The sequence below is a fragment of the Hylaeus volcanicus genome, chromosome 4 (genome assembly GCF_026283585.1).
Source record: "Hylaeus volcanicus isolate JK05 chromosome 4, UHH_iyHylVolc1.0_haploid, whole genome shotgun sequence".
NCBI lineage: Eukaryota > Metazoa > Arthropoda > Insecta > Hymenoptera > Colletidae > Hylaeus > Hylaeus volcanicus.
Window position 1 is genome coordinate 26,496,668 of NC_071979.1, and position 14,763 is coordinate 26,511,430.

A 14,763-nucleotide genomic window follows, 5' to 3' on the forward strand; every position below is an offset into this window, starting at 1 on the left:
GGTAGTCGAGTCTTCGGAGAGACCATTGGCCTTTCTTTAACCCTTTGCACTCGACGACAGTTTCGTTACAGAGAGTTAACAATTTACGCGACTAAACCTTTCTTCTACCACGATTAGAAAGTCGTTGAAATAAAGTATCTTACTACTACCTCAAAGCGTACTAGTTTATAAGTCGAACAGTTCGAGATTCAACGGAATCTAAGATAAACGAAAGCTCGAGTGCAAAGGGTTAATCTTGCAATTGCGGTAAGTTTACGTAGTTTATTTCTCGTGCTCGTGAATACTTTGACGTTTGCATTTAAAAATACGCGCGGTATGAATTAACGTTTCTATTGACAAAAATATTGTGAAGACTAATGTATTACAATAATAATATAAGTACACGTAAACTGAATGTTTCGATAAAACAGAGTCTAAAAAATCTTAGAAACTGTTCTTTTAAGAATTCTAAATTTGTCAACTTCCTTAATGTTCTCTTTCTCCCCTTCTCTCTGTTTCTGTCTTGGATATACCCGATCACTGGATTTTGCCCCGCAAGTGTTACCTAGCATGTTCGCTCGGATCATGATTATTATATGAAGTACGAAGTCTGCTTGAACGAGTGTCACTTACAGACTGCGCAAGAAGCAGAAGGGGTTAGGTTACACGAAAGGGCTGAACCAAAAAGGCTATTAAGCTCACACCAATGAATGTGTCGCTCTGGTAGATTCCGCCGAGTACGTGAGTGCTTGGTAATCATTGGTTACGGACATAGCACTCGACGATGAATCATATGGTTTTTTCTCCCTGGGAAATAATTTACTCCCTAACTCGATTGAAAGCATTCGTTTAGTAAGTCAATTCTAACCTTCGTATATCGCTTATATAAAATATTATGTAGCAAAACACTGCTTAGTATTTAAATTCATCCGCGCGCTTTCAGACCTTTTTTAATTCCATAGTAAACTGCGTGCAATTTCACATCTAAATATTCTCGTCAACTTCAGATATTAAACATCCGTTTCGTTTTCAATCACACTCTCTCGCAAGAGAGAATCACTTCGATACCTGCGTTTGCGTGGGTCGTCTTTATTATCGGGTAAACTGAAAGCTTTTCTAAAACTGTATCAGAAGCGTTAGACACGTAAGTACTTCTCTCATGCAAATACTAGAATATTATAACAGTTATTAGAAATCTTGGACACGTACTACTCTTATCCAGGAAGTAGAATATTACATATGTGTTTACGAAGAGTTGGCAACTTCACACATGAGGTTCAAAGTGTTGATAGAGAATAGCTGAGTGAAATCGGTTGCGCCAACTCGTTGTATACTTATACTTTTTTTTTTTCTCTATTTCCCTATTCCAATGGTCGGCAACCTATAACCAGGAGGTCAAGCAGGTGACGGTGCCATAAACAGCTGACTCATCAAGTTTATCGGTATATTCTTCCGACCGATAGACCATCGTGGAAAACATCGAATGGAAATTTTGTTGAAAATCTGTACGTCAGGAACCGGAAATGATTTTCGTATGAACCGTTCACTGCACAAATCGATTAACTCCACTTTTTGAAAAATCTTAAATTTAAGTGTCGAAGCACTTGGTATAGTACCTTCTTCGATTTATAACAACTTTCCTGAATAATAAAAATTATTACATCGCGTTATTATTATTTGTACGTGATTTCATCGCTATTTCTCAACTATCTGTTTCGTGGAGTTGATCGATTCGTCCAATGAACGGCTCATATAGGATTTCAAAGTTTCAAAGACCACTGTCCCACGTTTCGTACCATAGCAAGATCTGAATAATAATCACGAGGAAATCGCCACCGTCCGTACTTTGCACTCGATTTGTTCCCAAGGGCATTAAACAGAAAACCGTCACTGTCGCGCATCTGTGACGTTCTCACGTGAATCGCCAGCGTCGCGATTACGCGACCCGTGGCAGGGGAAGGTATTGAACGAAGAAGAAATACGCTTAAACGCATGGAGATCTTCAAGATCTGCCGTCATCGTTCATCCGCGGAGAGGTTTTCAGCCTAGGCATACAACCGCGCGGCCGGACAAAAATTCTCGATGGAACTGCTGGTTTTTGCCGGTCGATTCGCGCATCCTTCGGCGATTCCTGTCGCCAACGTGCAACTTAATGATCATTTCGCAGATGAGGCCGCCGATAAAGCACGCCGGTGCACGTAGACCGAGTCGAAAGCATACCTTCGCGAGATGCATGCCCCGACGTTATTTGTTACATGCAGGGTGAACGGTATACGGGGGTCGCGTGTACAGAAACACGTATGTGTACACACGATGATTTATCGTCTTTCGGATGAAGAAGTCAGGCGACAGGGCCGCGAGGGAACGAAGGAACGGGGGGAAAAAATACGGGAACGGAGAGGTGGAACGGTCGTGAACGCTCCGAACGTAGACAGAAACGCTCATAATGCAGAGTCACTTTGAAGAATCATAATACGCGTTTATCTTTACTCCGCCTCTATCGTTAATTGCATTCTGTCCTCGTACACGCACAGCCGCTTCTTGCGCTGGCGTACCTGAAACGCCGCATCTTTATGCTGGGAGGATCGGGTCGATCTTATCGTAAACAGACAGGAATCCCCTGAGTGAAACTTTGGTCTTTTAAATCAGCGACAGTACCCCGAGTAACGAAGCTCGTAATTACGGTTCGAGTACGGTTTATAGCTTCGGTGATGCCTAACGTCGAGATCGGGCCGCGTGGTTAAACTTCGAGGAGCTGCGATCATTTTTACGATGACTTCGAAAAGTCTTTGTACACCGTACGAATGCGATGTGTGTTTTACTTTACACGGTACGTTAAGGGGCGAGGCCACACCAGAAATTTCACAAAAATCGATTTTCTCTTTAAGAATAAGAAGGCACCTTGCAGCGCCCTCAAGATCACATCTTCGCAAAGATGGTCATTTAACGCTAAAGATTAAAAACCGCGATTCCTTTTGCTCGATCCTAAAATAAATAAATAAATCACCGTTCATCGGCGACTCGTTCGCCGATATCTCGAGTTCTCTCGGCTTCTCGTCAACGGAGTGGCACAAGCCAGACCGACGAGGGGTAAAAAACCGCTCGAGTCTTTAATAAGCTCGACATTCGCACTTCCAGAAACAATTATTCCGGATGGCTGTTCGCGCATTCCGCGCTGGCCCTGATGTGTATATATATATCGGACGAAGTGCGGATATGCCATAAATACTCGGGCAAAGCAGTATATCTCTTTCGCGTTGGTTCACGCCCCGAGCACATGCTGTCGGAGACACCTACGGCCCCCTCTTCTTCTACGCGCGTCTTCTTAAGCTTCTTCTTGGACCGCGACGAGGCCGTAAACCCCGTTCTCGGATCGCCAGAAATCCATCGTATCCATCGTGTTTGGCTCGAAGGTTGTCCGACGAATTCTCGACGCTGTCGAGCTGTTTGACACCTGACCCCGACGTCGTGCGTCTCTTCACCGACGACGCCCATCCCCCGTCGGCTGAAACGATCCTTAAAAACCAACCCCAGACCTCCGCCTCGCCGCGAATCGCTGGCAAATTTTCAGAATCGATTCCCCGGCCCGCGGGTATATCGTTCTTTGTCTCTTTCTGAAATCCATGGGGGGGCGAGAGAAGATATAATAACATGGACTGTTCGAACTGTTTGGTTCTATCTGGTAAACACGGGGGTGGATCCACGCGGACGTATCTTGGCGTTCGATGGCCCGATACTCTGAATATTCTCATAAATTAAGCTTTCTTACTTTTCTTTCCTAAGTCACTTCTTATTTTTTTTTTATTTTGCTTTAACAAACGACTTTCCTTTACATCTATCGGCCCGTGTAACTTACAGATCGCATGCTAATACGTCGACATTTTATTAAATAATATTATAACGTTTTAATTATATAATGTCTCTGAACTAACAACAATATCGATGACGGTTAGTGGTACCGTCAGCCTGAAATATCAAGTGCCTTGCAAGTTGTCTGCCGAAAAAGAATTCGAGGATTAAATCTCCGTAAAGCTAGCGTTAATAAAACAGCGCGCGTAATATATAGCGTGTTTCACAAGTGCTAATAATTTTTTGTCCAATATCCACCCCCGGTCCCGTGTATAACGATGTTGTTTATCGCTGAGTCGATTAGGTTCTCGGTAACGACGTACCCGACGCAGCGAGCGATCCGTCATTCCTTTCCACGTTGAATTCCTTAAAGGACCATAAAGCGCAGATGGACCAGAAACAAGGACGTGCTTCCTCCTGACGATCTCGCGACGGTCCCATAAAACAAACCCAACGTCGACAGAACTCTGTTGGCCGGGACTGCGCGAGGCGTTACACAGGGCCAACTTTATCGCCCGGTGAACTCGTAACTCTTGCGAGCAGTTCTTCACACCGCGTGACACGGTACCGAGCCCGTACACCGTTCCAGTCGTTTTTACGTGATTTCAGAGACGCCCGATCGGTTATTTTCGGAAACAGTGCCGCCCCGGTTCCAGCAACTAACCCGAGCCACTGCGCACGGTAACCGTTTGGCCGTTGCGTCGGGTCAATCTTGACCCGTGCTCCTTTACGTCAGAAATGAAATGAATTCAGGTGAAAACAATCAAAAAATAAATTCACTCGTGATCTTGAGTTAATCTCAAAAGTATTATTACTTTGAATATTAGACGGAATATTGAATTTTTGATTATTGCCTTTGGATTAAGATGTCCCCTACTCTTAAGCGTTCATCGTGTCCAACAGGCGCAATTTGCTATCAAGAAACAAAATCTTAAACCCTCTTAAAACCTCTTATAATATCGAAAGCATTCTAACAAACTTCGCGGTTGGAGGAAACCGTAGATGACTTCGGTTTCGGAACAACCAAGCAAACCGTGCAATTATTATCGAGATACAAACGGCAGCAACGCGTTCGTTGGCAGTTGTGTATCGGCACGAACGCAGTCATGGAACGAAACGTATCGTCGGCACGCCACTCGATCGCTTTTACGCGCAATTAATCGGCCATCGTTTCGTCCAGGATTAAAGGATGCTCGCGAACCGAACCGATCCTCTCGGAGCGACGCGTCGCGGCTGGTTGCACGTGTTGCGCGCCGTTTAACAAGCGGCTCGTAAACTTCTGTTTACAAGACAACGACAGCGATAATAGATGACAAATATTGGCAGATGCTCGACCATCGAACTACCGCGGATGTGTCCCTGGCGTCCTAACCTCGTCCTTTATTGGGGCACCGTGGGTCGCGGGGGTAACGTCGCACCCCAAAATAGAGGATGACATTTCCGTGCGGTTTCTTTCTTGCGTCGCATTGTCGAACGGGCCCGAATGCATAAATCAAGCCCAGAGATCGGTGCGAAACCGGGCAAGAACATTGTTCGAGGCTGGATCGGTTCTCCCTTTCGAAGGAGAGAAGCAAAATTCTTGACCGCGGTGGTATTTTCGTGGCACAGAGGCGCGACCATAATACACCACGATGACAAATGGTTGTCCCTACGATCGTTCACGTTGCGTGCTAGAAAACCTGCGCGTCGTTCTCGATGTTCGCCGTTCCGCGTCTGCGTAATGGATGAAGCCGCTGCGGTCTCCGTGATCCATTGACGAGTCGAGAAATCTTTCGAGTAGCCCGACAAAAGCGGCCCCTTTTCACGCGGTTAGAACCGTGTCCCTCGTCGCACTCTGTTACGAAAATGTGGAACGTCGGTCGAATGGTGCCCCGACCGGTATCGAAAGAAACACGACGGCTGAGTTTTATTGCCGTTTCATCGGGATCGGTCTTGCCGAATCGATTCACCCCATAAGATAAAGACTGTTTCTTCGAAGACTTACTCGTCGATACGAGGACGTTGAAAAAGAATAAAAAGCCGAGAGGACTAAGCACGATGAGCAAAGCTTTTGATTGTTTCCAAGCTATTTTTGAAACCTTGGTATCTTGCTTTAGCTACGATACAATAGAACCTCGATCGTTGCACGAGAGTCTCATTCGTTGCACACTGTCGACCGGTAAAGGTTATGGTTGCCAAGCGATGAAAGAAGTTACGAATAATTCGAAGCTATGCCGCAAGAGCCTACTAACCATTGGATTAGTTGCCTCGATAATTGCAGGAGTCCTCACGTTAAATTCCTACAATTATCGAGGTCGTACCATACTATCTTATAAAGTGGCGTCTACGTGCTTTATTTGTCAACGATTTGGGATACAAACGTTCGAATACTCTCTCGAGCAACTGTATTTCGTTTGGCGCGTACAGTGGCCACTATCTAGAAAATTATACGTCTATGCTAGCAAATGCGCGCTCTACATGTTTCATATTTACTACCGAGAAATCATTTACGTTTAACGATCGGTTAATGGAATACACCGTCGGATCACAACCACACTCCTCTTTGCCGACCATCTGTCCGCAGTCGTTAATACCGCGCGACGGGACCGATCTTTAGTTCGTTTATGGTCGTTCGTCGACGATTATTAAATACGCTGATTTCTCAAACACGGACCCCGCCCGTTGTACCCTTTGCGCCTGTCAAACTGCGCCGATTAATCGACACGATCACAGTTGCTCGATCAACCCTTTCACAGACAAAACTACAAATATTTGTTAAGCATTATAAAAAAATCTATATAAAAAAATCTATACTCGTAAAAGTTTTGTGTAATTTGAATTATCAGGGTTACTCGATGCATTTCCTTACAGAGAAAATTCAAATATTTGGTGACCACTGAAAACTATTTATTCCTGAAGGGCTCTGCCTTGATATCTCGAACAATCCCTCGATAAGCCCTTTCACAGAGAAGTTTAAAGTATTTCTTAAGCGTCGTTCGGGTGTTTCTAAAAGATGCGACCGTACACGCTATCAACCAAGGGCTCGATCATTGAAAAATTTAATTACCGTTGCCACAAGGGCGTAAATCACCGCGCAGCAAGAATATACGACGCGTAATCGGCAAGCGGAAGAGAAGTACTCCCTTTGGCGGTGAGACTATCCGCGGTGGCATGCGTGCATACTGCGGTTCCATCGACAGCGGCTATTATTCCTTCACGCATATGTGGGACAGGCATTGAAACGAAACGCTCCCGAAGACATTGACGGGGCCGTTTCTCCATCTGTTGCCGGTACACTGCTCGCGTTACCCTCCAAGGAATTACAGTTACCTTATTGTCGTGAGTCGTTGCGCCGAACAAAAACCCTCTCGCAAGATGCCTGATAGAGAGGATGTCGAGGATTCGTCCGAGCTAACCGTACCACCGTACGCGTATTGCGGCGGTATATCGGCCTGGCACGCGATACCGAGCGCGCATTGTTGTCGTGAAATTACTTCCAGCTCTTTCTCGAGCCATCTGCCACCACCATCGAAGCTTTCTTCTTCGGAAACTGCGCAGATTCCGTTTCGAAAACCTCACGAATTCGCCACGTCTCCGTCGTCTATATTCCGATAAAAACTGGCGGTGGAAAGGGTGACGAAGGAGGCGCGATTTATTCGTATTTATTGAGAATTTAATACTTGTATATAGGTGAGATTATTGAGATTATTATATTTATTCATTGATGGGTATTTATTGTGATTATTATTGGTGTACCTTCCTCTTGTTTTGAAGATTAGTCAATATGTCGGGAACGGCGTTTCCGCGCACAGCAGAGATTCATGGTCTGGAAACCGTTCGCATAAACGTTTACGACGGTGGTCACCGATACCTCGACGTCGGCACCCAAGATGAACATTCTTGGCCGCGAACGCGAACAACGCGGAAAGATCCACCCGCTACTCGCGAAATGACAAAGAATTTGTATCTATTCAATGATAAAAAAAAATTTGTTTTGCTCGATAAACATCAAAGATTTAGTTCTTTTGATTACACTCGTCGCTAGCGAATGTATCATTTTCAATCTTTCTTGTACGTAACAATGAAAACGTGAAGTATCATAGGAATTTGTATCGAATGATAAAAAATTTGTCTTGTCCGACAGATCGGTACCAAAGATTACGGTTTTTTATTACACTGATCACAGTGTTTCATGATTTCACGGTTCCCGCGGCGGTCAATATCCTTCCCCGCGCGTTATTTATATACGTGTAGAATGAGATATGCCGGGTACCACCCTGACCCACCTGGGGGCGGAATCGCCTCCGCCCTGGCCGCCCCCGGGCGTATTCGGGTCGCGCAAGAGCCCCGCGTTACCGCAGAATATTGTTCGGCTCTGTTCGTGACAAGAAGCAACGATGTAGGGATAATTCGATTCTTGCAAAACTATCAATTCTAGAGTCGGTTACAACCGTAGAAAAGCGATTCGATGGAAAATTATGCTGTACGAATTCGAAGAGTTATGTATACCATGATATTTTTTAATTAGATTTATATATTCGTGTTTCGAACGTTCCACGGAGAAAAGGTAAGCATAACTCGAGTTATAAATAATTATTATAGAGATATTCTATATAACGTATAACTCCATAATATTATATTAATATATATATATGTATCTTGGTACATGCACCACATTTTCATTTGATTTTTCGTGACATTTGAATAGAAACCTTCAAGGAATCAAACACTTTTACAAATTTCACGCTCCTGTAAGTTTATGCCTGGACCTACGATGTCCCCTCGGAAGAGACATCCAAGTTCAATGGCACAAGGAATAACGTAAAGCATTGTAACGTAAGAAATTACGGATCGACGTCAGACGATGTAAATGTAAAGATTATGTGCTCAATAAACAATTCGTAAAGGCCTAAAAAAAAAAGGGCTATATCTGGCATATTGTATAGGCGTGCACGGATGGTATCGCGACCGGTTCGAGGCGCCATTACTTTTCCTCGGTCTCCGCGTATCCGGCGTATATATCTCGAACAATGCCCGCGGACGTGTAATGACCGGGCCTGTATTGTGTCTCCTTGTTCGACTCTCGCACGATCCCGTATGTCATACACGAGCCTCGTCAGATGCAAGCTCCGCGCCGAAACCGCGTCTAGAGAAACGTGTGTCCCCCTGGTGAATGCACCTAGGCGCAACGTATGAATGCACGCGTGCACGGGTGTGGGGGAATGCGTGTGCACACCTCTACGAGGAACGTCCACGGGGACCTCTTACATGCCCATGGTTCAGAGGCGTGGTAGATTCACTCCCAGGTGCGTCTTGTCCCGGGACGTGTGTACAATGCCACGTAGGAAACGACACCATCGGACACGCCCTGATCACCGTGCCCTAATATTCACTCGTGTCGCGCCCCGTGTCGCACAGGGGTTGCCCGGCAGATGCACTGATACGTCCGCGTATTGATGCTGAAAGTAAGGAGGAAATAAATGCTGGCTTGATTCGGTAGGAAAGGTCGTGCGAAGAACGCCTTGCCAACTGTTTCTATTAAATATGGCCGAGGGCTTGATGACTAATGCGAACATTTTTTAAGAAGTGGTTCAACCGAATGTTTGATTCGTGGGGCCTGGATGTTAACACATTCACGACCGTTCATGTTGTTGTATTCCGCTTGATCCGTACTTTGTTATTATTCGACAAGTACAACGTCGAGCGAAATTGAACCGAAGTTAACAAAGGTATACGCGTGGTACTGGCTAGAGATCCTCGTGAGACGGTTCGGACGATTCTCTGGTTCAAAGGGAAAAGTAGTAGCCTTTATAGGTTCGGGAAAGATAGAAAATGGAAGAAGGATTGGAATTGTCTTGAGTTTAGTGGTCGGCAAAGGAGAGGTAACGAGGTCGAGGTCCGGGATGAGACTAGTCAGGATGAAATCATCAGTTATCGGAGGAAGAAATTTGGAATGTTTGTTGCTGGAGTTTTGACGGAGAATGAGAAGAAGACAGTTATCTTAACTAAAGCTAATACAAAGACTATGTTGGCATACAACAATTTCTTCCTTTTCGCCAAAAAAATCAGCAATGGACGCTATCCATGAAATAAATGTAACATTTCTGCTTTCTCTTAGTATCATAGAAGAACGATGGGAGAACAGAGTAGAGGCTTGGCGAAGCTGGGAGTTGCGAGGCAAAAATTCAACGAGCAAGGGAACGATCCCAGAAAGGCGAGATCCACTCTCTCGTCCTGGCCGATTGTTCTTCGCTCGATATCGCGAGAACGCTATACCTGCGAGCGTACCGGATCGTGGGATGACTGTCAGAAATCAATTCAATTCCGTCGGTATATCTAATTCAATAATCTGAAACGCGACGAGTGGGCGAGGAGCCGTGGAAGCGGAGAATGTAAATGCGATAAACGGAGCCCGGGACGTTGGGCATGTAAGAAGGAGCGGAGGAACAAAGGGCACCGCGACTTCCGGTTGACTCGCATGGTCGGCTCTCCGCTCATAAATCGTTCCCGCGAACGAAACCGACTCGGTCCGGGACGCGTTCGTTCACGAATCTGACAAATGGACGCTTCACGGGAAGTCGATTAACACCTCGTGTACGCGACCGAGGAGTCGTCGTCGCGACCGATCCCGATTCAGAATCATTTATCTTTACGCGCAACAGACCACTCGAGCGTAATAGAGTTAACGAAGGAGCGTTTAACCCTCCGTCGCGTGAATCTCATTTCATCTTTCGAAAAAGACGTGATTATTAATACTTCTCGGAACCAATTAACGTCCTAACAAGACTGTGTCTGCGTGGTTGAATCATGCAGAGCTACCAGATCCCATAGATCCTCGATTGATGGTAGCGTTGGATGACCAAGTTCTCAGTACAGGTAAGGATATCGGAACCAATGTGTTTAAAAGAAGTTGGTCCCGTTTTTCGCATTCTTTGTGTAAGTTCAAAACTCCTACAGAAAGTTTGCGGGGACATGAATGTTTCATAGACGAGTTGATCATCCAGTACCAAGAGTCACAGATAACCCCTTTCCACCGAGGTCCCCCTCCCCCCTTTCCAAGAGATCTAGTATATAAGATCTAAGAATCTTCAAAAGAGCAGTAGTATTTTTACGATCCTTCCGGAGTCGTATATCCGAAACGTCCGAAATATATTCGTAAGTGTACAAATTGGTCTCCACGTTTCTCACCTCGATCCCAACAGTCGTATCTTTTGGAATCGTATGCGCTCGAATCACCGATACCTCCTACATCGATCTCTCCAATCTCGATAACACGTCGCTGGACGCATTTCCGAGCCGAAGCTCAGAAAAACTCTCCCCGTTCGACTATCGATCGCCCAGGTCTCGCGATACGTATTCCAGTGCTCCGAAATCAGACGTTCCAACGGTCCAGGCGGTACCGCAACGGCGAAAGTATGGCACGCAGCTATCGGCTGATAATTTCATGGCACATCGAGTAGGTATGTCGAGAATGGATGGAAATTAGTCGAGATGGCCGTCGAGTTCCGGAGTTAATTGATACGTCTGCGGCCCGGACCGGCAGCGAAAATGTACACACAGCCTGACAGAGAGAAAGAGAAACGAGGAGTTGGCGGAGCAGACAGGACGAGACGGAGAGAGAGAGAGAGAACGCGTTGGCAGTTGACACGCGGACGGTGTCTGTGCTAGTGAATTGGCTCGGGCGTATCGGTGAGCTCCCATTCTGGGTTTGGCCGCATCCCGCGTGATTTAGCGGCACCGCTTTCTGGCGATCTGGTTAACACACGTACGGGAGCTGGCCCGCGTGAAAAAGAGAGAGCCGGACGGATACGTACGCGTGCGTCTCTTGGAACCCCGCCGGGGCCATCGCGACATGACTAATACCCCTTCGACCGTATTTTTATCCCGCCACGAGCGAGTGGCTGTTCCTCGTGTTACGGCACCGCGACAGGAACAACAAAAAATACGCCAGCCGCGGAACGGATGTGCTAAATAGATGGCGACATCGGGAGCATCTTCGGCTATTCGCACGGTATCGAACCGCCCCGGACGCGGACGATTCCACTCCATTCCTCGAGGGACACTCGCTGCGACTTTCAAAGAGGAGGCGCGTCCGTCGCGTGACGACTTCGTTTTTCCCACAAACGACGATAAAAGTTGAGCCAAAGAGACGTCGAGGCTTCGAGCGGTGTTCTGAAGCTCCTGAATTCGAGTAATGCGCGAAAGGATTCGAGGAGTACCAAAGGCACAGCGGCTCTTGCCGTACTTGTATAGTTTCTTGAATGCTTTTTTATTTACTTGGCGATGGGGTGATCGACCAAGTGCTTTTAGCTGAGAAAGAATATTCTTAACACCTCGTACGATGGCTGTACGAATACTTCGTAGAATCATGAATGAAACACTCGATGACAGTTTAGAATATAAAAATAGCGATGGGACTACACCGTCGTCAATTAAAGTCTCGTGACGCGTCGCGCGGTTAATGGCGTCTTAACGATGAAAATTCAAGCATCGAAAGGATATCGGAGGACGATCCACGGTTAATAAGCTCGGCACAAGGCAATAGTTGGCGTTGAAAGCATACGAGGTTGAGAGGAGCACGTGTCTGGCGTCGAATATCAGTAGGGCCACGGCCCCGCTCGGCCCCTCTGAGAGACCTTAACGATCGTCGTTATTGAATAAATCCGAGGCGTTATACGTTGCCAGGTCGACGCGCGTCAACCTCGAGGACCTCCTTCATCGAATGCACGCCCACCAGAAGAGTGATCGATTCCGATAGACGGGTCCCGTATAATGAGGCATCGCCGCTACACGAGGAAGTACGTAATACAGCGTGAAAAGATCGCTCGGATAAAGAAGCTAAAGAGCGACGGGACTCTGGAATAGAAAATTGCATAAAAAATAGCGACTGGCTTTGAAAGGTGTGGGAGGATCAAAGGCAATTCACAGAGAGACACGGTCGAGCGTTGTTCCATCGCGGTTTTCACAGTTATTCGACTATTATCGGATTCGAGTCCCGGTTCACTTCTACTTCCGTGAAATTTCATCGGAGAACACAGAGATATTTAATCTAAAATGGCACGCTCGAACATTCGACGAAGGGGTGCAAATTGACGAAGACATATATGTTAAAATGATTGCGAACACTTTACGAAACTTTAGTCCGTATGAGAACCTTTATTCCAACGGTGTATTCAGAAATTTCGTAAATGCACGCAGCTCAATATCGACGAAGACGAATACGTTACTATAGGTACCATTTTCCGTTTGCACTTCGTCAAGGCATAAATTCCAGGTATACTAAACCCTTCGATTCGCCTTCTCCCCCCCGGCGTACAGTTAGTCGATTGCGTTTTGCGGAACAAAGGGATTCGTTAAGAACACGGAAAGAAACAAGTAGGTTCGTAATCGTCGGCGAACCCCTAGAAACTTAATAATCGGGATCGTAATAAGTTTACTCCGGTGGCCCGTTCCAGCTGTACGACAGAGCCTCTTTAGCTCGGCATCGCCGCGATTACGGGAGCTGAAATTATTGTTCATCAAGGTTTGCATTGACCGACGATGGAACAAAACGAGGAGATCGACCGCGAAGCGCAGGCCGGAAAGCGGGCTGGTTCGTTTCTTGTGCATTCTTTCTTTCTTTTTTTTTTCTCCTGCTGCTCCAACTCGGGACCGATCGTCGATTACGATTAATTTCAACTCTCGGGGAAGTCTAATGACATAAGCACCACGTAGTCAAGGTTCGAACGTACGATGCGAGTCTTGGCTATGTTTGTCCTGAACATCGATGTTCCTGCGATCGGGTCTTCGATCGAACCGATCGACAGTTTCGGCTCGATCGTATTCCCGATGCACGTTGCCAGATAAATCGGGGCATCGATCAAATTTAATGGGGAGAACGTCCGTCTTGCGTAAGCAGGACTAAGGTGTGTACGTTTTAAAAATTTCGGCGATGAAAATAGAAAAACAGAAATATGACGTACCTTGAGCTATTTTTAGAATATTTCTCACATTTTGTATATTTACATTAAAGCGTCGATTCGTACTTCGTATCGAATTGAAAAATTTGGATCCCTGTAATAAGAGATGAAATTTAAAATTAAGGTTGCAAAAGATTGAATAGACAAAAAAATGATATCATTATTTGCCAGGCTACAACGTTTTCGTCTCCCCCGTTGTTGCTACTTTTTCGCCCGTTGTTTTCGTTTACGTAATCCGATCGTGCGGCTTGGTCGGCGTTAGCCTATACATAATTCAATCCGCGGCAAAAATGGTGGAACCGTTTTCGGTAGCGTTACCTGTCGCATCGAATCCCCTCGGATTACCGCGAATCCGTTCCGACGTGGCCAGCGAGTCGCAAAATGCGCGCTCACGCGCGTTAATCGCCGCGAAAATACAAACAAAAGCGGCAGGTGGCGAAGTACAAAGAAGAAAACTGCTTTTAATTGCTGAACAATCGGTCCGCTGCGTGCCACACCTTTGTGCATTGTCTTGCCTCTCTAGTAGATTACTTACGCCGACTGATCAGAGTCAATGTCGGTCCCGACCAATGGAACTGCCCGACAATTAGCGGCCCGTGCTGTCGGTAAATTATTTTTACCGAGAAAAATTCTACGCGGAATATTGACTCGGTCGATTGGCTATCGTTCGTCTCTTCTTTCCTCTAGGTAACTTATTCTGTGGTTTATTGTTTAAAGGAAAATTCCTCGATGGAAAATGAAGGTTGGAGGGTTGTCAGACGTTGATATTGAATCGTTAAATTATTTAAAAATTCGACTCGAAACACAGTTCGACGATGGGTATAGCAAACATGGAAGAATAAGCTGGATTAAACATAGACTTTTTATACTATATAGATGTTTTGTACTATCGTTATAGGTCAAGAGTTAAATAGAGCCATCATCCCGAAGCGTTTAACAACTGAGAAGGTTCAAGAATTTGTCCGATACCTAATTGCTGGTCGAATCTTCTCAATTT